Genomic DNA, 12,145 nt, shown 5'->3' with positions numbered 1-12,145 from the left:
CAATCCGCTTTTGGCGGACGATATTCTCTCCATCACCGTATTCATCATCACACGGTGTTCATCTGAGATGGCCGCTCACCCCACCAACTCCCTCAGAACATCCGATCGCACACTAGACGGTGCCGGACTCTTTTTCTGCTCTCTTCGGGAGCCGGACACTGGTTGCTTCGGGGGTCAAGGGGATTATCTTCTGGCCTCACCGGACTCGGAGAGGCCCTCCGTGACGACACTTCAGGGTTGCCCGCTTCTGGAGCGGAGGAATCTGGAGGAGGCATTTCGCTCTCCATCATCTCTGGAAGAAGATCCCCCGAAGATGAGCTCATTTGAGAGGGGCTAAGGCCCGAACTGCAAAAATATATGCGGTGGTTATTTCCTCAGAAGAAAAAGATGGCGTATCTGTACTATTAAAAGTATTTCGGGTCACTTACGACTCGAGGGAGAATTGATCTCCCCGTGGACTTTGTGCGGCAACAGCACCCCCCAAGGTAGGACCCTCTGTGGGAGACTTCTTCTCTCGTTTGGAAGCTTCGGCTTCCGAATCCCCGGGCGCAGTCCTTTTCCTCTTCTAGTCGCCTTCCCTCATGGAGACGCTCGCTCCCTCGGCTAGAATGGGCAGCGTTGGGGGCCCGCGTCCGCCCGTATTATCCTCCACAGTATCTTCCTTCAAGGGCTCCGGGCAAGGTGCGGTCTGGAGCATCTTTTCCAATACCGGATTTTCCAAACCCTCAGGGAGGGGGGCCGAACACCGAGTCAACTTCGCCTTTGTTAGCCAGTCCTGGTCAAAAAGCGAACTCTCAGACATTACTTCGTAACAAAGTAGAAAGAGTATGTTCGGCCGGAAGATGCCTTACCTGTTCGGCGGTGCGGTTACTACTCAGGCCCATGTCCTCGGTGATTTCCGGACACTCCACCTGAGGTCCGAAGAATGACTTGTACATCTCCTCGTGCGTCAGGCCGAGAAAATTCTGATAGGCACGCGGTCCCTCGGGATTGAACTCCCACAGGCGAAGAGGCCGGCGTTTGCAAGGCTAGACTTGACGAACCAGCATAACCTGTGTTACCGCAACCAAACTGAAATCTCCATTGAAGAGACCTCGAATGCGGCCTTGCAGTATAGGCACGTCCTTGACTGGACCCCAGCTCAGACCTCTGCTGATCCATGACATCAGCTGTGGTGGAGGGCCCGAGCGGAAAGCAGGGGGGGCCGCCCACTTGGCACTTCTAGGAGCCGTGATATAGAACCACTCCTGTTGCCACAATTCAGACACCTCTGGGATGGAACCTTTGGGCCACGGAGCTCCCTTCATCTTGCGTATTGAGGCACCTCCACACGCTGCATGTTGCCCCTCGACCATCTTCGGCTTCACTTCAAAGGTCTTGAGCCATAGGCCAAAGTGAGGGGTAACCCGGAGGAAGGCCTCGCACACGACAATAAATGTCGTGATATGAAGAAAGGAGTCCGGAGCTAGATCATGAAAATCTAGCCCGTAGTAAAACATCAAACCCCTGACGAAAGGATCCAGGGTAAGGCCTAGACCTCGGAGGAAGTGGGAAACGAACACGACGTTCTCGTTGGGTTCGGGGGTGGGGACGGCCTGCCCTCGGGGAGGCAGCCGATGCAAAATCTCGGCGGTCAGATATCTGGCCTCCCTCAGCTTCTTGATGTCTTCTTCCGTGACGGAGGAAGGCATCCACCGGCCTTGAAGGCTAGATCCGGACATGACTGGAGGTTCGGAGCACTTGACCTAAACTTTGGGCGTTTGAGCTTGACGTGGGGGAAGGATTCGATTGAGCACGGGAGGGGAAAATAAAACCCTTGTCCCCTTTATAAAGAGGGTGAATATCAAGCGTCCTCTCCGTGTCCGTTTGGACTTGCCTATAATCTAGGAGTTCTAGAAGTGGTTGGTTTACCCACGCCCGTATTGATGAGAATCCCGGGATAAGGGGACACGATCTCTGCTTTAACAAGACGTGCCAAGGAAACCGCCTCGGATAATGCGTTGAGGTGGGATAATGAAAAAACTCGGGTAAAGGCTTGGCCGTGGTGTGTCACGCTATGGAATACGTCAGCAGATTAGATTGGTGTAAATATTATTCTCTATGGCAATATGTGGAAACTTATTTTGCAGAGCTGGACACTATCTTTGTGTTCAAAATCTTCTACGAAGTACTTGGAGGAGGAACCTGCCTTGCAATGCCGAAGACAATCTGTGTGCCGGACTCCTCGTCATTGAAGCCTGGTTCAGGGGCTACTGAGGGAGTCCTGGCTTAGGGGGTGTTCGGATAGCCGGACTATACCTTCAGTCGGACTCCTGGACTATGAAGATACAAGATTGAAGACTTCGTCCTGTGTCCGGGAGGGACTTTCCTTGGCGTGGAAGGCAAGCTTGGCGATATGGATATGTAGATCTCCTACCATTGTAACTGACTCTATGTAACTCTAACCCTATCCGGTGTCTATATAAACCGTAGGGTTTTTGTCCGTAGGACGACATAGACAACAATAATCATACCATAGGCTAGCTTCTAGGGTTTAGCCTCCTCGATCTCGTGGTAGATCTACTCTTGTACTACCCATATCATCAATATTAATCAAGCAGGACGTAGGGTTTTACCTCCATCGAGAGGGCCCGAACCTGGGTAAAACTTCACGTCCCTTGCCTCTTGTTACCATCCGGCCTAGACGCACAGTTCGGGACCCCCTACCCGAGCTTCGCCGGTTTTGACACCGACAGTTACACAGAGTCGGTTACAAGGGAGGAGATCTACATATCCGAATCGCCAAGCTTGCCTTCCACGCAAAGGAGAGTCCCACCCGGACACGGGACGAAGTCTTCAATCTTGTATCTTCATAGTCCAACAGTCCAGCCAAGGGATATAGTCCGGCTGTCCGAGGACCCCCTAATCCAGGACTCCCTCAATAGCCCCTGAACCAGGCTTCAATGACGATGAGTCCGGCGCGCAGATTGTCTTCGGCATTGCAAGGCGGGTTCCTCCTCGAATACTCCACAAAGGATTTTGAACACAAGGATAGTGTCTGGCTCTGCAAAACAAATTCCACATACCACCATAGAGAGTACAATATTTCCACAAATCTAATCTGCTGACAACATTTCATAATGTGACATCACGCCATGGCCCCGGTCATTATTCGAACCGTTTTCCCTGCCCGCCACTGCACGTGTTGCGAGGCGGTTTTATTGGCACGTCTTGTCGAAGCAGAGATCGTGTCCCCTTATCACGGGATTCTCATCAATACGGGTGTGGGTAACCCAATCGTGCTCGTTAGTACAACTCCTCGATTTTAGGCAAGTTCCAAACGGCCACGCAGAGGACGCTTGATATTCGCCCTCTTTATAAAGGGGCCAAAGCATGTCCTCTTCTTCTCACGCTCAATCCCTCCCTTCCCCCACCCCGAGTTCCAACACCCAAAGCTCAGGCGAAGCGCTTCGGACCTTCAATCATGTACGGATCCAACCTTCAGGGCCGGTGGATGGCTTCATCTGTCACAGAGGAGGACATCAAGAAGCTAAGGGAGGCCAGGTGTCTGACCGCCGAAATCTCGCACAGGCTGCCTGCCCGAGGGCAGGTCATCCCCACTCCTGAAGCCAACGGGAGTGTCGTATTTGTTTCCCACTTCCTCCGAGGGCTAGGCTTTAGTCTTGATCCCTTTGTCAGAGGGCTCATGTTCTATTATGGGCTCGACTTCCACGATCTAGCTCCGGATTCCATTCTTCACATCTCGTCGTTTATCGTCGTATGTGAGGCCTTCCTCCGCATCACCCCACACTTCGGCTTATGGCTCAAGACCTTCAATGTGAAGTCGAAGATGATCGATGGGCGACACGCAAAATGCGGAGGTGCCACAATAAGCAAAGGCGTTGATGCCCCATGGCTAAAGGGTTCCTTCCCGAAGATATCCAACTTATGGCAGCGGGAGTGGTTTTACATCACAGCTCTCCAAAGTACTAAGTGGGTGGCTGCCCCTGCCTTCCGTTCGGGCCCCCCACCACAACTGGCGTCATGGGTCAACAAGGGGCTAGACTGGGGGCCGGTTAATGACGTGCCGACATTGCAAAGTCGCATCCGAGATCTCCTCAAGAGGGATGTCGGTCTCGTCAAAGTAATGCAAGTTATGCTAGTTCGTCGGGTCCTGCCATGCCAACATCGATCTCTCCGTGTGTGGGAGTTCAACCCGAAAGGACCGCGAACTATTCAGCAGTTCTTCGGTGTGACGCTCGAAGAGATGTATGGACTGTTCTTCGGATCACGAATAAAGTGTCCGGACACCACCAGGATGCGGGTCTCAACTGTAATCATCCAGATACCCAGGTAAGTATTTCCACGACTGAACACACTGTCTTTTCATTTGCCATAACATAATTCTGAAAGAATTGCTCTTGGCCAGGACTGGGTAAGAAAGGCAAAGATGATCAGGTGTTCGGCCCCCCTTCCCGAGGGCTCGCCGGATCATGTACTAGCCAGGATGCTGGAGTACGCGCCTTATCAAGTGCCATCGGGGGAAGATAATGGGGAGACGAAGAAGCCGAAAGCGAGCCTCACGCATTACTCATCCAAACCGGGGGAATTAGTACCTCCACGAAGGAGGATAATCGGGGAGAATAATCTGAAATCCCCTCTCCCCAAGGAAGGAAAATGACCGCTCCCGAAGACTTGGAAACAAGGGTTTCCAAACGAGAGAAGAAACCCTCACCAGGGGGTCCTTACCCGGAGGGCATTCCTTCCGCACAGTGCCCGCAAGGGGATCAGCCCTCCATCGAGCTATAAGTGAACAAAGGTACTTTTGGTCAATATATTTTGCTTTATCTCCACGGACAATAACCAATACGTATGTCTTGCAGTCCGGATCGTAGCTCTTCCCGACAGAGTACATCTTTGGGGGATCTTCTTCCGGAGATGATGGAGAGCGAAATGCCTCCCCTTGTCTCCCCGCCTCCTGGGGCGGACGACCCTGAGGTGTCATCACGGAGGTTTTCTCCTGATCCGCCAAGGCTAGAAGGTAACCCTTCGGCCACCCAAAGTCTGGAGTATTTGGCTCCTAAGGGGAGTAACAGAAAGAGTCCGGGATTGTCCGATGCGCAACCGGACGTACTGACGGGTCTTTTGGAGCAAGCGGCTATCTCGGAGGAGCATCGTACTTTAATGGGCACGGTGATTGAGAGGATCTCATCCGCCAAAAGTGGGTTGCATGAAGCTTTTACGAGCCTGCTAAAAGGTTTTGAGGTACGCAAAACAAATTTGACGGTACCGCACACACTAGGTGTGCTCTATACAGATAGTATCCCCTGAGACTCTGGTTGCCGTCCCGAGGCGGCAAACAGAGGATCATAGTCCCAGGTAATGATCATGCTGCTTTCATGTGCAAGCAGCGGACAGTCCGGTGGCTGGCCGGACTAAGCCAGCAACTGGGCGCAGCAGATGTCGACATTGCGCTTGTGAACAAGCGGCTTGACGAGGCACAGGGTATGTATTTTCGGGTGGTCAGCAAGTATTAATAGGAGCATGATGCTAGTATCTATAATACGTTTTGACTGCAGATGGAGCTGCCGCCGTGGAGACCCTTCGGGCGGAACTTGCCCGAGCCAAGGAACAAGCCAGGAGAAGTGATGCGGCCGCCCTAAAGGTGGCCGAAGACTTAAAAGCCGAACAGGCTGCTCATCGCAAGAGCGAAGATGAAATAGCCAAGATGGCTGTTGCGCTGAAACATGCCTCCAGCCGATATGAGCTTCTTGAAAAGGAAATCCAAGTGAGAGCGGCTGACCTGAAGAGAGTCATGGAGGCAGCCAAGGAAACCCGTTCTAAAATCACAGTAGCATAGGAGGAGCTCCGTCAAGCCGGAGATGTCATGGCTGGGAAGCCCTTTTTGTTGCGGACGAAGTTCGAAGATCTGAAGTATGCCCCCTGGATCGATTATGGAGTGATGTAGACGCGTATGCAGACTTGGCAATGAGTGTTGCTGATGCGACTGTGTTTTTCAAAGATCAAGAAGATCACGAAGTAGAGAAGTTGTTCTAGTCACAGTTCAGCACTCCGACGCATCTGCTGCTGTTAAATGAGCAATTGGCCAAGTGGGCTGAGCTCCATAGGTTGTCCGGGCTTGCCATGAGGTCTGTTGTGGATCATCTTTGGCTGGAAGGACCAAAGCCGAATAGTTATTTTGGTTTAGTGCAACAATTCCTTGGTGTTGTGCAGCATATCGATGTCGTAAAGAGGTCGACGTGCATAGAGGGTGCGCGGATGGCTCTTGCCCGTTTTAAGACATACTGGGCAGAGATGGATGCCACCGCTATTGCAACCCAGGGTCCGGCCGTAGGCCAGGTCTCAGCCGAGCACTATTTAGAAGAAGTCCTAGAAGGCGCTCGTTTAATAGAGGCTCGGTGCTCAAAGAGTATCATGTTCGAGTGACATGTATCCCCATTGTAAAAATAGTATTATTTGAATTATACAGGCTGTATTTATTGCCTGAAGGTATTATGATGCCTCGTGTGCGGTCGTTTATGTAAGTATATAACCTGAAAGTTTGCAGTCGTCGGCTTCAGCCCCCACGCACTTAATGCGGGGGTGTTCGGAAAAGCATGTATTCACACTTGATCCAACATCTTGGTCCATGAAGGAGGTGATAGCGTGGCAAACAAGGCAATTGGACTATATTGCTTTAACACTTCCACTTAGCCATAGGAGTTTGACAGTGGAGCTACTATATAGCCCCTTGTACTTCTGCACTTATCCGAGTACGGTGTGCGTACATACATGACCGGGAAACCGGTCCTTCATTAATGCGGAGGAATCGCGAAGATTCCGCAGAGTCCTCAAGTGGCCGACCAGTCTCGCGCTTTATCATGACAGTCAGTTTACCACTTTCTCTACTAAGGTGCTCATCCGGATGAACCAGGGCACAATCACAGTAGTTCTCCCGATGGCACCTTAGCCGATAGAGCAGAACGTAAGGTAGCAAAACACGGGAGCCGGGAAAATCCAACATTTGAGCAAAGACATGATTCGGAGCTGATGCATATAAGGCCAAACTCGCGATGCCAAACACTCCCTAAGGTATTCGGACTTTACAACATATACCGGGCTGAGCAAAGCCCTTGATAATGAACCCTCAATTTCCAGGTACGTGCATCAGTCTGACGTGGCGAAAATGCCAATAACGTCAGCATCCCTCTCGGTTGTGCTAAGTATCCGGAGGGCGTGAAGCAACAAGAGACAGTGAGAAAGGTTTACACAGGGTCTTAATCTAAAAAAACCTTTGAGCGGGGCCCTCCTGCACGTCTGCGCCCGTGTCTCCGTTGTGCCGTTTCCTGGAAGGGTGTAGCACGATTGTCATCTGCAAGAGAGAAAAACCCCAGGTGAAAGTTTACGTGTGGAAAATTGGTTATTCTTAATAGACCATTGAAATTCAATCTAAGTAAGGTCAAACCAAACTATTGTCCTTTTTACATGCGGGAAGTCCCTGGCGCCACCTACGGGGGTATATCCATCGACCCAATATCGAGTTTATCTGAACTGTTACAGCGAGGGGTGCGCCAGACTCGTCTAGCCATGTCCGCGGTCTTGACGACCGATCATTTATTCTGGTTGGAGGGGTCGTTCCGTGTTCGGCTGCGAAAGCCGCCGTACATTCCTCCGCAGGTAAGGAAGCTCTAAGTTTCCGCTAACTATGATGATGCCACGTGGATCAGGCATCTTAAGCTTAAGATAAGCGTAATGCGGTATTGCATTAAAACGAGCGAAGGCTGTTCTTCCGAGTAGTGCTTGATAGCCGCTTCGGAATGGAGCGATGTCGAAGGTTAATTCTTTGCTTCGGAAGTTGTCGGGAGAACCGAATACAACCTCTAGTACTATAGGGCCCGTGCAGCAGGCCTCTGGGCCTGGTACTACTCCTTTAAAGGTAGTATTGCTTTGGCTGATTCTTGTTGGGTCTATCCCCATTTTGCGGACTGTGTCTTGATATATCAGATTAAGACTACTACCTCCGTCCATAAGGACTCTGGTGAGATGGTATCCGTCAATTATTGGGCTAGTACCAAGGCAGCCGATCCTCCATGCCGGATACTAGTCGGGTGATCCCTGCGATCAAAAGTGATTGGGCAGGCCGACCAAGGGTTGAACTTGGGGGTAACGGGCTCTACGGTGTATACGTCTCAGAGTGCGTGTGTGCTCCTCCTCTTCGTTACGTGAATCATTTTCACTGTTTTGACTTCTGGTGGGAATTTTTTCTGTCCCCCAGTGTTTTGTTGGTGAGGCTCATCCTCGTCTTCACTTGGTGTCTCCCTCCCCTTGTGTTCGGTGTTTAGCTTGCCGGCTTGCTTAAAGACCCAACATTCTCTGTTGGTGTGATTTGCTGGTTTATCAGAGGTGCCGTGAATCTGACATAATCTGTCCAGAATCTTGTTTAGGCTGGACGGTCCATCTCTGCTGCCTTTGAATGGCTTTTTCCGTTGACCGGGTCGAGAGCCCCTGAATCTGGCGTTTACCGTCGTGTTGTCTGGGCTGTCTTCGTTACTCCGACGCTTGCTTTTATTGCGTCGTGGTTTTCCATTGCCATCCCTGACTTCGGATGTGCTTGGGTCGTTGGTGCTGCTGCGGGCCAGCCAACTATCCTCGCCCGTGCAAAAGCGGGTCATAAGGCTTGTTAGGGCTACCATTGTCCTTGGTTTTTCCTGGCGAGGTGTCTGGCAAGCCATTCGTCGTAGACACTATGTTTGAAAGCCGCTAAGGCTTCGGCGTCTGGGCAATCGACAATTTGATTCTTCTTGGTGAGGAATCTGTTCCAAAGCTTTCGGGCTGACTCTCCGGGTTGTTGAATTATATGACTCAAAGCGTCTGCATCCGGAGGTCGGACATAGGTCCCTTGAAAATTAGCCCTGAAAGCGTCCCTAAGCTCTTCCCAACTTCCAATCGAGTTTTCGGGGAGGCTTTTCAACCAGTGCCTAGCTGGTCCTTTCAACTTTAAGGGCAAGTATTTGATGGCGTGGAGATCATATCCACGAGCCATGTGGATGTGAAGGATAAAGTCCTCAATCCAGACCCCAGGGTCTGTTGTTCCGTCGTATGACTCTATGTTCACGGGTTTGAATCCTTCTGGGAATTCATGATCCAGTACCTCGTCGGTGAAGCAGAGGGTGTGTGTGGCACCCCTGTATTTGGGTGTGTCTGACGGTTGTAGTGTTCGGTTTTGACTCCGAACTATTATTCTGTCAATATAGTCATTTGGGCGGTGACGATTCTGTGCCAGAACGCGCTTCCTAGGTCCGTAAATGGACCCGGTCAAACCGGCTTTTTTGTGTAGGTCCTCACGCAGGTCGTGTGCTGACTTGTGTACGTCATCGTTAGCCGCCCTGTCGCAACCACGGGGTGGCCGGTCCGGTTGATCGGCCGTTTTATTTTCCGGCTGAGTGGGCTCTAAGGCCTCGTCGTCAAATTCAGGCAACAACTTGCGCTTTGGATAGCTTTTTGTGTGGCGATTACCGCCGTATTTTCCTTCCATGTCAAGCACTTTATTCCATCTGCTGTTGAGTGTATTTTGCACGGTCTTAAGCCTTTGCTTCTGCTTCTTCAGGCTCCGCACGGTTTCAATGAGCCTTTTATGAAGGTTCTCTTGTTCCAAGTGTATTTCAGGGATGATGTGTGCATCGTCGTCCGGCCTATTCATGTCTCCGGAGACAGGTTGATGAGTTTTACCCTCGGGGTCGTCGTGGCCGGACAGCGGCTCCGTACTATGTTTGCCGTCCGCTGATTCACCCTGCTCCACCGCTAGGTTCATGTGGTCGTTGTCTCCTTTGGGGTCAACCGGGGTGTTACTCTTTCTTGCACTGTTATCGCTATTTTTGCCGGGGCGGGATTTGGAGCGGCACTTACGCCGTCGCTTTGGTTTCTTCTCGAGGGAATTGTCCTTTGCTGCTTCCTCCTGTTCCTCGTCATCATTTTCTTAGGGTGTATCCACCATGTATATATCATGTGATGAAGTGGCAGTCCAGTGCCCTGCGGGTGGTGGTTCCTGTTCGTCTCCCGCATCGTCGTTCATACCGTCGATGTCTTCAGAGCCGAAATCAAGCATGTCGGTTAAGTCATCGACAGTGGCTATTAAGTGGGTGGTGGGTGGGGAACGAATTTCTTCATCGTCCACTTCCCACTCAAGCCGAACACAGTTCCGCCAAGGGCCTCCTGACAAGGAGAGAGACCTTATTGACTTTAGCAGATCGCCCAAGGGCGAGTGCTGAAAGATATCCGCGGAGGAAAACTCCGTGATCGGTGCCCAATCACTTTTGATAGGTACGGATGCAGGTGGTTCGGAGACCATGGCCGGGGACGAATCCAAAGGTCCGACAACACAGTTCTCATAGGAGGTGAAGTCAGTATTCGGCTCTATCGCCGCTGAGTGTGCGGCCTCCATGGCGGGGTCCATCCACCCATCCTCGGACGGTGTGATCTGCTCCGGATCAAGGGCCGGAGTCACCACAGGTGTGATCTCCCGAACACAGTCCAGTGGCAGAGCTAAGTCATGCCCGTCATGATTGTGCGGCGCACCTGACGCGGGCTCGAATCCATCGAAGATCAAGTCTCCGCGGATGTCGGCGGTATAGTTCAAATTTCCAAACCTGACCTGATGGCCAGGGGCGTAGCTCTTGATCTGCTCCAGATGGCCAAGCGAGTTGGCCCGCAGTGCGAAGCCGCCGGATACGAAGATCTGTCCGGGGAGAAAAACCTCACCCTGGATCGCATTGTTGCTGATGATTGAAGGAGCCATCAAGCCTTATGGTGACGACACAGCGGAACTCTCAATGAAAGCACCAATGTCGGTGTCAAAACCGGTGGATCTCGAGTAGGGGGTCCCGAACTGTGCGTCTAAGGCGGATGGTAACAGGAGGCAGGGGACACAATGTTTACCCAGGTTCGGGCCCTCTCGATGGAGGTAATACCCTACTTCCTACTTGATTGATCTTGATGATATGAGTATTAAAAGAGTTGATCTACCACGACATCAGAGAGGCTAAACCCTAGAAGCTAGCCTATGGTATGATTGTTGTTGTCCTACGGACTAAAACCCTCCGGTTTATATAGACACCAGAGGGGCTAGGGTTACACAGAGTCGGTTACAAGGGAGGAGATCTACATATCTGAATCGCCAAGCTTGCCTTCCACGCAAAGGAGAGTCCTACCTGGACATGGGACGAAGACTTCAATCTTGTATCTTCATAGTTCAATAGTCCGGCCAAGGGATATAGTCCGGTTGTCCGAGGACCCCCTAATCCAGGACTCCCTCAGCATGTATGGGCCAGGCCTCGGGGCTCCTATCGGTGCAATAAACATCAGCGTTTGTTAACCGAACTCATACAAAGGCGTGCTGACGATCTTACCATCCAGCACCAACGTGTAACATAATGCCAAACCAAAAAATCCGCTCTTCGTGAGATCAAGGAGCGTATCAAGAAGACCAAGCCAACATTCAACACAAAGATTCCAAGAGAAGTGTCCTTTGCTGGCCAGGCAAGGCCGACAAGGTCCATGCACCAAACAAAGGTGAGAACAAGCCGCTCTAGCCGCGTCTCTGGAATGGCCGGAGACCGAACGCGCACCCCTCCATGAAGGCCCGGCAAGCCCTGCCCCTGGTAGGCGCAACCAGTTACCACCACTCCACCACACTACGACGCCAGTCACTTATCGATGCGGTGTCGAGCCCCCCAGGAGACTAAGTGGCATTCACTAAGAACGTGGCAGCTTGCTGGAAGACAGATCACACCCATTTGACACCTGTCCAGGGGCGTGTCAATATGATAAGCAGGAGTTGGCAAAGCGGAGATATAAGCTTGCCGGGGATGCACCCCCACACGCCACCTAAGGTAGCATTTATGGCATTTTGTCCTAAGTGACAGAGTTAGGTATGAGAGAACTGTTGGCTATCTAATCGTAAGATAATGTCTTTTTTGCCACTTTGGTTACCCTTTGGACAATAAAAGGAGGTCCAAGGCAGCCTAGAGAAGGATTCAGACCTTCTAAGACTTGTACTCGCGTAGCAGCTCTCCCCGAAGGCCACCTTCCGGGCTTGGGTGCCGCGTGTCGTCGTGTTCCTCTATCCAATCCACCAAAGCCGGAGTAGGGTATTACGCTTCTCAGCGGC

The sequence above is a fragment of the Triticum urartu genome, chromosome 5A (assembly GCF_056163025.1).
Source record: "Triticum urartu cultivar PI428250 chromosome 5A, HENAU_Tu73, whole genome shotgun sequence".
Taxonomy (NCBI): domain Eukaryota; kingdom Viridiplantae; phylum Streptophyta; class Magnoliopsida; order Poales; family Poaceae; genus Triticum; species Triticum urartu.
The sequence above is the reverse complement of the archived record's forward strand: the minus strand, read 5'-3'. Positions refer to the sequence as shown.